The sequence below is a fragment of the Populus nigra genome, chromosome 4 (assembly GCF_951802175.1).
Source record: "Populus nigra chromosome 4, ddPopNigr1.1, whole genome shotgun sequence".
NCBI classification, from domain to species: Eukaryota; Viridiplantae; Streptophyta; class Magnoliopsida; order Malpighiales; family Salicaceae; genus Populus; species Populus nigra.
Window position 1 is genome coordinate 18,723,402 of NC_084855.1, and position 16,390 is coordinate 18,739,791.

Below are 16,390 nucleotides of genomic sequence, written 5' to 3' on the forward strand. Positions count from 1 at the left end.
AAATGAAAGAATTGATTGATGAGTTGAAGTACTGAAATTGAAAGGACAAAGAGATGGCCAAACTTAGAAAAGAGATGCTGGTGCAGTCCAAACTGGAACACTGTTCGGTAATTGGGTCATATCTGGAGCTGTAGATCTTGGATTTATGTCCATTTTATATGGATGGAAAGATAAGACATATGCCTACAACTTTCATGTGCAACCCAAGATTTAAAAAGGCCGTTTTCAAGTCCAAATTGTAGCAACAACGAAGAAGTCCGAATCTGTCCTGCAGCCCAGACACTGTTCAGTGTTCAGCTCATATCTCAAGTTCTAGAAGTCCAAATGATCTCAAATTTTTACCCTGGAAAGATGAGACAATTTCCTAGAACTTTCATGATTCAAGTTTGTTCAAATTATGACGTCATCAATGACGTTTTTGGCAGACAAGAAGATAAGAATTGTCACCAAGTCAAGATGTGGCCACCCACTCATCAATTAGTCAACAAATCAATAGTTCCGAATTTTGGCCTATAAAAGGAGGCATTTGCCATGTATTTAGGCATCTTGGTTTTCAGATCAAGATCATGCTCTTGCTCTCTCTTTATATTTTGTAATGCTTAAGTTTTGCTTATATTAATCTCTTGCTTATGCTTTTCATTTCCTTTCCTTGTTTATTTATGTTTCTTTCTTTCATTATGTCTAGCTAAATTAATTATGTCAAGGTGAAAAGGGTACACTAATGGTGTAAGAATAAGTATAATATAAACTTAACATGGACCTTAATGTTGGATACTAACATGCTTTATATTTGTTATCTTGTTCACTTTTAATACTTTGCTTGTTAAATGGTTAATCTAGATTTATGTTGTATAACACTTGGTACAACAAATACTTGGCACTTTCATAGCCCATACTGTATGGTATAACCGACACCTGAGCTATGAAAGGAACTTGATTTGTTGTTAACATAAGTTATAATCATGAATGCCTGACAACATTTACAAGTATTAGCATTATTCGAATAAGATAGCTAATGTAATCATGTTAACAATTTATAATCTGATTGGAACCTCCTTGTGTGTGGTTTCCAATTGAATAATAAGGGTTTATACTATACTTGTTTGAAATACCATTAGTGGATCCTCTAACCTTGACATTTGTTGTTATCATTGTTTAATCCTTACGTTAATCTTTCATCTCAAAGTTCTCATCAACTTCTTCCTCTTCTTCTTCACTATTATTATTATTATCACTATTATTATTATTGTTGTTGTTGTTACTATTGTTGTAGTGTTATTGTTGCTTATAATTTATACAAGTAACCTCCCTGTGGTTCCACCCCGATCTTACCGGGTTATTTATTACTTCGACACTCCTGCACTTGGGAGAAGACATCAATCTTTTGGTCGTGTCAAGTTTTTGGCGTCGTTGCCGGGGAGGTAAATCATTGTACAAATTATAGTATTTATTTTATTTTCTCTTTTCTCTTTTCTCTTTTCTCTTTTCTTGTATCTAACTTTGTTTCTTTTGTTTTGTTTCTCTTTCTTTTGTTTTCTTCTTCCTTTTATTCTCTTCTTACACGTGCATGAGAGTGTGGTCACGTACATTAAGTGGTAGACTTTGTAGGGTATCCTCATCATTTTCAGAAAATATGGCTGAAGAAGATAACCAATCGCTTCATAATGAGAATAATGAGAATATTCGGGTTAGAACTCTTAGAGATCACATGAATCCCACAAGAACAAGTGCACCCTCATGCATAGTTTTTCCTCCTGATGCATCTCATTTTAATTTTAAGACAGGCATTATTCAACTTTTACCGTCTTTTCATGGCTTAGATTTAGAAAATCCATACTTGCATTTAAGGGAATTTGAGGAGGTTTGCAACACGTATAATGACTCAAATTGTAGCATGAACACCATTAGATTGAAGCTTTTTCCTTTTTCATTAAAAGATAAAGCTAAAACATGGCTACAAAATTTGAGACCTGGATCCATTCGTGCTTGGGATGATATGCAACAACAATTTTTAAAGAAGTTTTTTCCATCCCACAGAACAAACTCTTTCAAAAGACAAATCATTACTTTCTCTCAAAAACCAGGAGAAACATTTTATCAATGTTGGGATAGGTATCGAGACTTACTTAATACTTGCCCCCATCATGGTTTTGAAACATGGAGATTAGTTTCACATTTTTATGAAGGGTTAACTCCTAGAGATAGGCAAATGGTTGAATTAATGTGCAATGGAACTTTTGAGGATAAAGACCCTAATGAAGCAATGGAATACCTAGACTTGCTAGCTGAAAATGCGCAAAATTGGGACACCACAGGTACTTATGAGGCACCAAGTAAAACCCAACCTCATACATCTAGTGGAGGTATGTACAACCTTAGGGAAGATCATGACCTCCAAGCCAAGTTTGCATCTTTAGCTAGAAAGGTTGAGGCACTAGAATTAAAAAAGAGTGGTCAATTAAAATCTGTTCAAGACATTGCATGTCAAATCTGTGAAACCAACGAACATTCAACCAATGATTGTCCAACCTTGCCTTCTTTTAAAGAATGTCTCCATGAACAAGCCCATGCATTAAACAGTTTTCAAAAGCCCAATCATAACCCATATTCGCAAACATATAACCCTGGTTGGAGAAATCATCCAAATTTCAGTTGGAAGAATGAGAACAGTAATGCTCAAACTTCACAGCCATCGTTTCCAGCACATCATAATTTCCAAAATTCTCATGGATATGCACCTCCTTATGCTCCCCCTCCTAGAAGAAATCTTGAGGAAACATTGCATGCATTTATGGAAAAGCAAGAGGCAATTAACACTCAACTTGCTCAAAGCATGACAGATTTTAAAGATACTCTTGCAAAATTGACATCTGCTCTCAGTTTCCAAGAGAAAGGTAAGTTTCCATCTCAACCACAACAAAATCCCAAGGGGCAATACAATGCGAATGCAAGTAGTTCGGGAAGCCAACACATGGATCATGTAAAATCAGTCATCACTCTTCGCAGTGGTAAGGTTATTGAAAAACCCATTCTTGAACCTTGTGAGAATGATGACGAATCAATCTCTGAGGGTAAGGAAGGGGTTGAATCTGATCATTGCAAAGAAAAGACTGATTCTCCGCCAGCACTTCCATTTCCTCATGCCATGACCAAACAAAGGAAAGTCAATCACAACTCTGAAATCTTTGAAACTTTCAAACAGGTAAGGATCAATATACCTTTGTTGGATGCTATTAAACAGGTTCCTTCTTATGCTAAATTTTTGAAAGATCTGTGCACTGTGAAGAGAAAACTGAATGTGAAAAAGAAAGCCTTCTTAGCCGAACAAGTAAGTGCCATTCTTCAGAACAATAATGCATTGAAATATAAAGACCCTGGTTGTCCTACAATTTCATGCTTTATTGGAGAACATAAAATTGAAAGAGCTTTACTTGATCTTGGAGCTAGTGTGAATTTACTTCCATATTCAGTTTTTCAAAGTCTCAATCTAGGTGAGTTAAAACCAACTTCTATGACTCTTTTACTTGCCGATAGATCTGTAAAAGTGCCTAGAGGAATAGTTGAAGATGTGTTAGTACAAGTCAATAAATTCATTTATCCTGTGGATTTTATTGTCTTGGATACACAGCCTGTTGAAGCATGTAATTCATTTCCTGTTATTTTAGGACGTCCATTTCTTGCAACTTCTAATGCATTGATTAATTGTAGGAATGGACTGATGAAGCTATCTTTTAGAAACATGACATTGGAGATGAATATTTTCAACATTTGCAAGCAACCTGGAGATGATAATGATTTACAGGAAGTGGACTTTACTGAAAAATTAGTTCATGATCAATTTCAAACCACTTCCAATGAAATTGAGATTGATGAATCTGATGATTTGCAAATGGTCTATTTTCAGGAAGAATCAAAGGCAAGTAATTGGAGACCACAAATTGAGGAATTGCCGCCACGATCAATTGAGCCAATACCTTCAAGTGTTCAACCACCAAAACCTGATTTGAAGCCGTTACCCCTCAATCTCAAATACTCATTTTTGGGAGAAAATGAAACTTTTCCGGTAATAATCTCTTCCAAACTTAATGCACAGCAAGAAGTTAAGTTATTACAAACTCTGAAAATGCATAAAAATGCATTAGGATGGACCATAGCTGACATAAAAGGAATTAGTCCTTTGATTTGCACTCACAGGATTTATTTGGAGGAAAATGCTAAACCCTCTAGAGAAATGCAACGAAGGCTTAATCCTAATATGAAAGAAGTAGTGAAAAATGAAGTCATTAAGCTTCTAGATAATGGAATCATTTATCCTATTTCTGACAGCAAATGGGTAAGTCCTACTCAAGTGGTACCTAAGAAGTCTGGAGTCACTGTGATAACAAATGAAAAAAATGAGTTAATTCCAACTAGGACTATTACTGGTTGGCGCATGTGCATTGATTATAGGAAACTTAATTCAATGACTAGAAAAGATCATTTTCCCTTACCTTTCATGGATCAAATCCTAGAAAGAGTTGCAGGTCATGAATTTTATTGTTTCCTAGATGGCTATTCAGGTTATAACCAAATTGAAATTGCATTGGAAGATCAAGAGAAAACTACTTTCACATGTCCATTTGGCACTTTTGCATATCGAAGGATGCCTTTTGGATTATGTAATGCACCTGCCATGTTTCAAAGATGCATGCTTAGTATATTTAGTGATATGGTTGAACGTTTTCTTGAGATTTTTATGGATGATTTTTCTGTTTTTGGTGATTCATTTGATGATTGTTTGACTAACTTAGAAAAGGTTTTGAGCAGATGTGAAGAGAAGAATCTTGTACTGAATTGGGAAAAATGTCACTTTATGGTAACAAACGGCATTGTACTTGGTCACATTGTTTCATCAAAAGGAATTGAGGTTGACAAATCTAAAATCGAGTTAATTGCTAACTTGCCAACACCAAAATCCATTAAAGATGTTAGATCATTCTTAGGACATGCTGGTTTTTATAGAAGGTTCATCAAAGATTTTAGTGTAATATCTAAGCCCTTGAGCAACCTTCTAACAAAGGATAATATTTTTGAATGGACTGAACATTGTGAAGAAGCCTTTGTTAAACTTAAAAACTTGCTTACTTCTGCTCCTATCATTCAACCTCCTGATTGGTCTTTACCTTTTGAAATAATGTGTGACGCTAGTGATTATGCCGTGGGTGCTGTCTTGGGACAAAGAAAAGATAAGAAACCTTATGTGATTTACTATGCAAGTAAAACTTTAAATAGTGCTCAAATGAATTACACCACTACTGAAAAAGAATTACTTGCAGTAGTATTTGCATGTGAAAAATTCAGGTCTTATCTTGTTGGCTCACCTGTTGTTGTTTACAGTGATCATGCAGCATTGAAATATCTTCTTTCTAAGAAAGATTCTAAGGCTAGATTGGTTCGGTGGATTTTGTTACTTCAAGAATTTGATATCACAATCAAAGACAAGAAAGGCACCGAAAATGTTGTCGCCGATCATTTGTCAAGATTGACAACAGATTCAAAATCTGACATCACACCAATCGATGACTACTTTCCTGATGAATCTTTATTTTCTGTCTCTACGATGCCTTGGTTTGCTAATATTGTTAATTTTCTTGTTTCAGGACAATTGCCAGCTCATTGGAGTACCCAAGACAAAAGAAAGTTCTTGAACGAAGTAAAGAACTTTTATTGGGATGACCCTTATTTATTCAAATATTGTCCTGATCAAATATTTCGAAGATGCATTCCTGACAATGAGGTAAGTAGTGTCATTAAATTTTGTCATTCTGAGGCATGTGGGGGCCATTTCTCATCAAGAAAGACAACTGCAAAAATCTTACAATGCGGATTTTACTGGCCCACCATGTTCAAGGACTCACATGCATTCTGTAAGATTTGTGAAAATTGTCAAAAGTTGGGATCTATTTCAAAACGTCACATGATGCCTTTAAATCCTATTCTTGTCATTGAGATCTTTGACTGTTGGGGTATAGATTTCATGGGTCCATTTCCTTCATCATTTGGTTTCGTGTACATATTAGTCGCAGTAGATTATGTTTCAAAATGGATAGAGGCAATTCCAAGTCGAAACAATGATCACAAAACAGTGATAAAATTCTTGAAAGAAAATATTTTGAGTCGATTTGGAATCCCTCGAGCCATGATAAGTGATGGTGGAACACATTTCTGCAACAAGCCATTTGAGTCTTTAATGAAGAAATATGGAATCACTCACAAAGTTGCCACCCCTTATCACCCTCAGACTAGTGGGCAGGTAGAGCTTGCTAATAGGGAGATCAAACAAATCTTGGAGAAAACAGTGAACCCTAATAGGAAAGACTGGTCTTTAAGACTTAATGATGCACTTTGGGCTTATCGAACTGCTTATAAAACATCATTAGGTATGTCACCTTATAGACTAGTCTATGGAAAACCTTGTCACTTGCCTGTGGAACTTGAACATAAAGCTTATTGGGCTATTAAAGCTTTTAATTCAAACCTTGATGATGCTGGTCAACTGCGAAAATTACAAATAAATGAGCTTGAGGAAATAAGAAATGATGCATATGAAAATTCAAGAATTCATAAAGCAAGAATCAAAGAGTTTCATGACAAGAAAATATTGAGAAAAACATTCAATGTTGGTCAAAAAGTCTTGCTTTATAAGTCTCCACTCCATTTATTTCCTGGAAAACTAAGATCAAGATGGAGTGGTCCTTTCATTGTGAAACATGTGTATCCATATGGGGCCTGTGATATCGAGAATCCAAAGAATGGCAATGTTTTCAAGGTAAATGGACATCGTTTGAAAGTTTACTTTGATAATTTTTTAGTTGAAAATGACTCGATTGAATTGAGTGATCCTGTATATAAAGATTGATTCGTTTTCTCACATTGTTTTGTGTTTCATTTTGCTAGTTTCTCTCACCCCGGTCAAAAGGCGGATAACGGTACTCCATGACTTAAGTCGGTTCTTTCAGTTTCCCATAATAACTGATATCTGTCTATATTTGTGCAATTCTTTACTCTTTCTCTCTTCTTTGAATCTCTTCTCCAATTCTCATTTCAAAATGGACACCATTCTTGAAAAATTGAAAAAGTACTTTCCCGCTCTGCCTCAGAATGCGATTACAAAAATTTACCGTGCTAGGTGTGCAAGATTGAAGTTGTTAATGGATCATGGAATTCCTGAAGATATTCTGTAACGACTCGGATTTCTAAGCCCAACAATAGTAAATTTTTTTTTATATATATATATATTTAATACACCTGGTGCCGGTAATCAAAGAACTTGAATCCTTACATCATCAAAATACAACCCATACAATCAACAGTTCATTCAAAAGCGAATCTTACACAAACACATAATATTAGTGTTGCATGATTTGAAATTCATATTAAAAATATATATACATGGACATGAGTTTGCATTCTTATACTACTAATAGCCATCACAAAATTTTAAACAAAAAGGGTCTAATAAAAGTTATACATTCAGTACATTGATCCCTACAAAATACATTGTGAGTTCGAATGCATCTACTTAATTCTTTGTAAAAGTAGGTTCCCATGTATCGGGTATCCTAGACATCTTGTTGGTGTGACGTCCCTACAGCAGTACAAAACATTTAAGAGAAAACAAATACTTAATAATAATAATAATATTGGTAACTAACGGCCTAGCAATTAAATAAGCATTAACATTTATAATTTCTTCATGTATTTGATGTAACAATTAGTAGTACATATAGATACACAAGTTTTCAAATGCCATTCGCCGAAACTAGTCGTTTATTTGTCCCGGCTATCCATCCGGATTCCATAGCAATAGCTGCGTCACTGCCAATCCTAAAATCGGCAGCCGAAACTACATCGCTGCCGATCAAGGAATCGGCAGCGAAACTGGGTCGCTGCCGAATTCTGTATCGGCAGCGAAGACTGCATCGCTGCCGATCCAAAATCGGCAGCGGAAACTGCGTCGCTGCCGATTTCTGTATCGGCAGCGGAAACTGTGTCGCTGCCGATTTCTGTATCGGCAGCGAATACTGTGTCGCTGCCGATCCAGAATCGGCAGCGGAACTGCGTCGCTGCCGATTTCTGTATCGGCAGCGGAAACTAGGTCGCTGCCGATTTCTGTATCGGCAGCGAATACTGTGTCGCTGCCGATCCAGAATCGGCAGCGGAACTGCGTCGCTGCCGATCCACAATCGGCAGCGAAATCATCCCTTTTTAACCCGGCCATCCATTCGGACGCCATTAGCCAAAGCTAATCATTCTTTGTCCCGGTCATCCGTTTGGATGCCATTAGCCGAAGCTAATCACTCTTTTGTCCCGGCCATCCGTTTGGATGCCATTAGCCGAAGCTAATCACTCTTTTGTCCCGGCCATCCGTTTGGATGCCATTAGCCGAAGCTAATCACTCTTTTATCAACAATTAAGCATTCGACAATTTAATATCGGTTCTAACAATATGGTAGTGCTCAAGTTAAAATGTTCTAAGGTTCAACGTATGAAAAAGAAAGGTGCAAGTCACCTACCTGTTCCACCTGTGGGTCGTTCCTGTCTTGATGATGGTCCAATCCCGACTGCACCACCTGAGACATCAATGGTCACAAATCAGCACAGTTGTATTTATTTTATTTTTGAATCACATTCATCATCGCACTTATTTCAATAGTTCACATGTTCACATTAAAGTGTTCCCTATTTTACACCATCATATCATGAAATTGTTATTAGCATTTAAGTCATTCCTGCCTAGGAGGCTTATTGTAGGAATCGGCAGCGAGAACCGGTTCGCTGCGGGCTGCCCAATTCGGCAGCGAGAACTGGTTCGCTGCGGGCTGCCAGTTTGGCAGCGAGAACTGCACCGCTGTTGGCGCCACAGTTTCGCTGCACAACGCACAACTCGGCAGCGAATATCACTTCGCTGCAGGAGGTTCAGCTGCGGCAGCGAAACAGAATTTCGCTGCGCAACACACAACTCGGCAGCGAATATTAATTCGCTGCAGCAGGTTCAGTTGCGGCAGCGAAACAGAATTTCGTTGCGCAACACACAACTAGGCAGCGAAACAGAATTTCGCTGCGCAACCCATAATCGGGAGCATCAATTTCAGCACAATCATCACAGTAGAACACCTTAATTCCAGCAACAAACATCACAGCAGAACACATTAATTCCAGCAACAACATCACATTAATTCCAGCAACAACATCACAGCAGAACACATTAATTCCAGCAACAATCATCACAGCAGAACACATTAATTCCAGCAACAACATCACAGCAGAACACATTAATTCCAGCAACAATCATCACAGCAGAACACATTAATTCCAGCAACAACATCACAGCAGAACACATTAATTCCCCCTAGTTAAAGCCGGCCCTCTACCATGATTTGTTAGATGTTCTGAAATTGACTTTATTTCACTTTTGTTTGCTTGTTCTCTTGGTTAATTTCAGCTTCCTTCACAGCTGGCTTAGGTCTTAGATCAATTCTTTTCTTAGGGTTTTTTTTTTTCTTCTTTATTTTCGTTTTTGATCTTATGGGGGAGAGGAAGAGAGTTTCATGACCCATACCTTCTGAATTTAACTAAGTTTGAGGAAGGTTTGACACTATTCAGCTGCTGGTTCTCCTTCTTCTTCTTTTTTTCTCTCACGTTTTTTTTTTTTTTTTTTTCCGGCTCTCCTTTGCCTCTCCTCTATGCAGCTGCCCACTCCTCTCTCAAGGTCTCATCTCTCCCTCACAAGTTCACAAAGTAATCTCTACTGGTCTGATTTACGTTTCTGTTGTGAAAGGGGAAGGGAAGAACGGCATGCAGCTGCTGGATTTGGAAGGAGATGGGTCATTCTCTCTCCCCTCTTTGTATTTATACTACCCATCCAATGAAATGGGTTGTTTGGGGGTTGGTTTAGGTGTGTCCTTATCCTTGTTTGGTTTATCTAAAACCAGTTTTACCCCTCCCTCCCAGCTCTGCGTCACTGTTCATTGAGAAATCGGCAGCGAAAACTGCATCACTGCCGATTTTTGCATCGGCAGCAAAAACTGCATCGCTGCCGATTTCTGCATCGGCAGCAAAAACTGCGTCGCTGCCGATTCAGAATCGGCAGCGGAACTACGTCGCTGCCGATTTCTGCATCAGCAGCGAAAACTGCATCCATCATCATCCCTCTCTCTCTAAATATATATATATATATATATATATATATATATATATATATATATATATATATATATATATATATATATATATATATATATATATATATATATATTTTCCTTTGGGTGTTTACATTCTCCCCTCCTAAATATGAATTTCGTCCTCGAAATTTAAGAAGTTTTCACACTCCATACCTGGTAGATCAAATAAAGTGGGGTACTTTTTTCTCATCTCAGCCTCCCTCTCCCAAGTTTCCTCTTCTACTTGAGCATTTCACCATAAGATTCTAACAATGGGGATCTTTTTGCTCCGCAACTCCTTCACTTCTTGATCTAGTATCCGTATGGGCCTCAATTCCAATGTTAAGTCTTCCTTGACCTCTATTGGGACCTGGGGTAGAACTCGGGCAGGGTCTACGTTAGCCTTCCTTAACAAGGAGACATGGAACACATCATGGACCCTGGCTAACTGTGGGGGCAATTCCACCTTGTAGGCTACTGGTCCAACTCGTTGTAAGATTTTGAAGGGTCCAATGAATCGGGGAGTTAACTTCCCTTTCAATCCAAATCGTAACAAGTTCTTCCATGGGGCTACCTTCAGGAACACCTGGTCCCCCGTACTGAACTCGAGAGGTCTTCTCCTCACATCGGCATACTTCTTCTGTCTATCCTGTGCGGCTTTGATGCGATCCCTGATAATTCTCACTTTCTCCGTGGTGACTTGAACTAACTCTGCGCCATATAACTTCCGGTCCCCAATTTCTTCCCAACATAAAGGAGTTCTACACCTCCTACCATACAAGGCTTCATATGGGGCCATCCCTATTGTGGCTTGGTGACTATTGTTATAAGTGAACTCCACCAATGCCATGTGTTCCTCCCAGTTTCCTCCAAATGCTAGCACACATGCCCGTAATAGGTCTTCCAAGACTTGAATGACTCTTTCCGATTGGCCATCCGTTTGGGGGTGAAACGCAGTGCTCATGTCCAATCTTGTTCCCAAGGCATGTTGTATGCTCGGCCAAAGTCGAGAGGTGAACCTAGGATCTCGATCCGATACAATGGACACCGGAATCCCATGAAGTCGTACCACCTCATTTATGTAGATCTTGGCAAGCTTGTCCACCGAGTCGGTCATCTTTACAGGCAAGAATAGTGCGGATTTCGTCAACCGATCTACAATGACCCATATCGCATCATTTCCTTTTCTCCCCTTGGGAAATCCTGACACGAAATCCATGGTGATCATCTCCCACTTCCATTCTGGAATTTGTAATGGCTGTAATGGTCCCGCAGGCCTTTGGTGTTCAACCTTGACTTGTTGACATATCCCACACTTTGACACATACTCAGCTATTTCCCTTTTCATATTAGGCCACCAATAGAGGTGTTTCAGGTCTCGGTACATTTTAGTGCTGCCAGGATGTATGGAGAATTTGGACTCATGTGCTTCTTGCAGAACCATACGTTTGACTGTTTCGTCATCAGGCACGTACAACCGTTGTCCCATCATCAAGGATCCATCCTCCGCTACTCGGAATTTCATTTCTACCCCGGCCTCCACATTCTTCCTAATCTTGGATCCCACCTTGTCATGGAATTGGGCATGTAGTATCTGTTCTCGATACGTTGGTCGCACCAATAATTGGGCTACTAACCCACCTCTTGCATCAATTCCCAAATCTGCACCCAACTCTTTTAATTCTGCCAATTGCCGCTCCTTTCCTACTGTTAAGCTTCCCAAGGAGGCTTTATTTTTGCGACTGAGGGCATCTGCCACCACATTTGCTTTCCCCGGGTGGTATTCTATGGTGCAATCATAATCCTTAATGAGCTCTATCCACCTTCTTTGCCGCATGTTCAACTCCTTTTGCGACATCAGATACTTCAGGCTCTTATGATCAGTAAAAATTTGGGTTCGAGACCCATACAAATAGTGTCTCCATATCCTCAAGGCAAATACTACAGCTGCCAACTCCAGGTCGTGCACCGGGTAGTTCACCTCATGAGTCTTTAGTTGCCTTGATGCATAGGCGATCACCTTCCCATGTTGCATCAGAACACACCCCAATCCCTTCCCCGAGGCATCACTATATACCACAAAACCCTCAGTCCCTGAGGGGAGAGTTAAGACTGGAGCAGTGGTGAGCCTCCTCTTCAATTCTTGGAAGCTAGCCTCACATTCTTCCGACCACACCCACTTCTTATCCTTCCTAGTTAGCTGGGTCAAAGGGGTTGCAATCAGGGAAAAACCTTCGATAAATCTCCGATAGTATCCTGCAAGTCCCAGGAAACTACGTATTTCAGTGACTGAAGTCGGTCTTTCCCATTTCAAGACTGCTTCGACTTTTTGAGGGTCGACAAAAACACCTTCAACTGAAATGACATGTCCCAAAAACGTCACCCTTTTCAGCCAAAATTCACATTTACTCAATTTTGCATATAACTGGTGATCTCTCAAGGTTTGTAAGGTTTGTCTCAAGTGTTCTTCGTGTTCCTTGAAAGAATTCGAGTACACCAGTATATCATCAATGAATACCACCACAAACTTATCCAGGTATGGTTGGAAAACCCGATTCATCAAATCCATGAAGAGAGCTGGGGCGTTCGTCAACCCGAATGGTAACACCAAAAATTCATAGTGTCCGTAACGAGTTCTAAATGCGGTCTTTGCTACATCCGCTTCTTTAATCTTCATCTGATAGTACCCTGATCTCAGATCTATCTTCGAGAATGCCCTCGCTCCCTTTAATTGGTCGAACAAATCATCTATCTGAGGTAACGAATACTTGTTTTTCATTGTTATTTTGTTCAACTGTCGATAGTCAATACAAAGCCTATGGGTTCCATCTTTCTTTCTTACAAATAGGACCGGTGCTCCCCAAGGAGAATTACTGGGTCGTATGAACCCCTTGTCTAATAATTCCTGTAATTGAGTCTTTAACTCGTTCAGTTCTGCTGGAGCCATCCGATACGGTTGTTGGGCTATGGGTGGGACTCCAGGAAAAGTGTCTATAGACACCTCTACCTCTCGCTCCGGGGGTAGTCCTGGTAGTTCTTCTGGAAACACATCTGGGAAATCCTTCACCACAAGAATATCCTTCAATCGTGGACCTTCATCATCAGAGTTTAAGATGTATGCGAGGTATCCCATACATCCCTTTCTTAACAGTTTTTGGGCTGTTACCACCGATATTAGAGCATTCAGTTTGGGAAATCTCTCTCCTTCAAAAGTCATTTTCTCGCCCTTAGGTGTTTGGAAAGTAACAGTTTTAGCATAACAGTCTATTAGTGCCTTGTATTTACTCAACCAATCCATGCCTAGTATTATGTCAAAATCATGCAGCTCTAAGGGAATCAAGTCTACTTCTGTTTCATACCCGGATAAACTAACCCCCACATCCACATATACAATATTTGTTTCAACCATGTTTCCCATTGGAGTTCCAATTACAAACCCCTTCTCTACTATTTCTACTTCCTTTCTCAATTTAGTGATACTTCTCTTAGCAATGAACGAGTGGGTGGCACCCGGATCAAACAATACATGCATATTAAAATCATTCAACAGTAGTGTACCTGCCACCACATCCGATGCAGCCCTGGCCTCCTCCTGTGTCAGGTGGAAGACCCTCCCTGGGGTCCGATCATTTTGTGCCCTCGGCTTCCCTCGACTGGAGTTTGCCCCTGATTGAGAAGATCTCACTGGCCTATTAACGGTGACTGACTGCTGGTGGCTCTGACTGGGCTGTCTATAGCTCTGTACTTGTCCGGTGTTCCTTTTGGGGCAGTCCCTCTTGTAATGACCTTTCCCACCACAGTAATGACACCCTTGGCTAAGATACTGGCAGTTCCTCCACCTATGACCCTCTCCTCTGCACACAAAACATCGCCCAGGGGAAACTGAGCAGTCCCCAGGGTGTTTTTGTCCACATTTTTCACAAAAAGGATAGTCAACTCCCCTACGGTCACCGGTCCTAGTTGAAGAGTTTGCCCTCAAGTGAGACTGTCCCGCCATCATTCTCCCACTTGACTGTTGGTGAGGCGGTAATATCAAACTCCCCTTCTTTCCGTGCTGCTCAAACACTCCACTTTTTCCTTTCTTCGGGTGCGGTGGTCTGCCGCTGAAATAGTCCCCATCTCTCTTTTTGCTTATACTCTGATACCCCCCTTGGCTTTCTCCAATACATGCCTCCAGAGCTTGTGCAGCCTCAATCAACTCCCTCACCGATTTAAATCGCAAGGCGATCAATCCTTGTCTCAAATCCTGTCGTAAACCATCTCTCAACTTTTCAATCATATGTTCCTCTGTCGGCACATAATGTGGGGCGAACAATGAGAGGTCATGGAATCTCCTTTCGTACTCCAATACTGACATATCACCCTGTCTTAATGCCAAGAACTCTTGTTCTTTCACCTTGCGATGATACTTGGAATAAAACTGATTCTCAAACTCTGTCTTGAAATCACTCCAAGTTAGGGTCTCAGTCGCACGCCTCAGCTGAACTGTTTCCCACCATGTCATGGCCCTATCAGATAGTAACTGGGATGCACAATTTACCCTCAAACCCTCGGGTATGCTTATTTGAATCATTGTCTTTTCTACCTTCCTGATCCATCTTCCAGCTATCTCTGCATCTTGTTCCCCCATATACGGTTCACAGCCCATTTCCCTCATACTCTTGACTAGTCGCACCAGTGGTACCACATTATCCATGGTCATGCTGGTCGTAGGGGCTGCTGGTGGATTCTGCGTGGTAGGGGTTGTTTGTGCTGCTGAATTAGCCATGCCTTCCATCACTGCTTTAACTATTTGTACAAGGAGTCCTGCATCTACATATTGTGGGGGCACACCAGTTGGAACAGTAGATGGCTGTGCTTCTGGTCTTTCTCGCTGCTCCATTGCGACTGAGGGTGTTCCCTCTGTCTGATGAGGCCTCGGGCCTTCTCCTGCCATCGTATCTTCCCCCTGCAAGGTTTCGGGCGGTATTATCGGAGCATGAGATGCCGTATCATCTAGATCTTCGTCTTGCCAACCTTGGGCACCTCGGTTCATGCCCCTCCTTTCTAAGGACGGCGGCTCAGTTTGTGTCCCTTGTCGGGCGCGTACCATCCTGAAATTCATCGCAACAACACATTTATTAATGATCCTCAGGATCCATACCAAGGGCTCTGATACCAACTGTAACGACTCGGATTTCTAAGCCCAACAATAGTAAATTTTTTTTTTTATATATATATTTAATACACCTGGTGCCGGTAATCAAAGAACTTGAATCCTTACATCATCAAAATACAACCCATACAATCAACAGTTCATTCAAAAGCGAATCTTACACAAACACATAATATTAGTGTTGCATGATTTGAAATTCATATTAAAAATATATATACATGGACATGAGTTTGCATTCTTATACTACTAATAGCCATCACAAAATTTTAAACAAAAAGGGTCTAATAAAAGTTATACATTCAGTACATTGATCCCTACAAAATACATTGTGAGTTCGAATGCATCTACTTAATTCTTTGCAAAAGTAGGTTCCCATGTATTGGGTATCCTAGACATCTTATTGGTGTGACGTCCCTACAGCAGTACAAAACATTTAAGAGAAAACAAATACTTAATAATAATAATAATATTGGTAACTAACGGCCTAACAATTAAATAAGCATTAACATTTATAATTTCTTCATGTATTTGATGTAACAATTAGTAGTACATATAGATACACAAGTTTTCAAATGCCATTCGCCGAAACTAGTCGTTTATTTGTCCCGGCTATCCATCCGGATTCCATAGCAATAGCTGCGTCACTGCCAATCCTAAAATCGGCAGCCGAAACTACATCGCTGCCGATCAAGGAATCGGCAGCGAAACTGGGTCGCTGCCGAATTCTGTATCGGCAGCGAAGACTGCATCGCTGCCGATCCAAAATCGGCAGCGGAAACTGCGTCGCTGCCGATTTCTGTATCGGCAGCGGAAACTAGGTCGCTGCCGATTTCTGTATCGGCAGCGAATACTGTGTCGCTGCCGATCCAGAATCGGCAGCGGAACTGCGTCGCTGCCGATTTCTGTATCGGCAGCGGAAACTAGGTCGCTGCCGATTTCTGTATCGGCAGCGCATACTGTGTCGCTGCCGATCCAGAATCGGCAGCGGAACTGCGTCGCTGCCGATCCACAATCGGCAGCGAAATCATCCCTT

The 16,390-nt window shown here is 40.3% G+C and overlaps 1 pseudogene; it reads left to right on the forward strand.

Moving 5' to 3' along the window:
- Positions 1–2,554: 2,554 nt before the first annotated feature.
- Positions 2,555–16,390, forward strand: part of LOC133691745 (uncharacterized) — a 41,280-nt pseudogene continuing 27,444 nt past the window's right edge.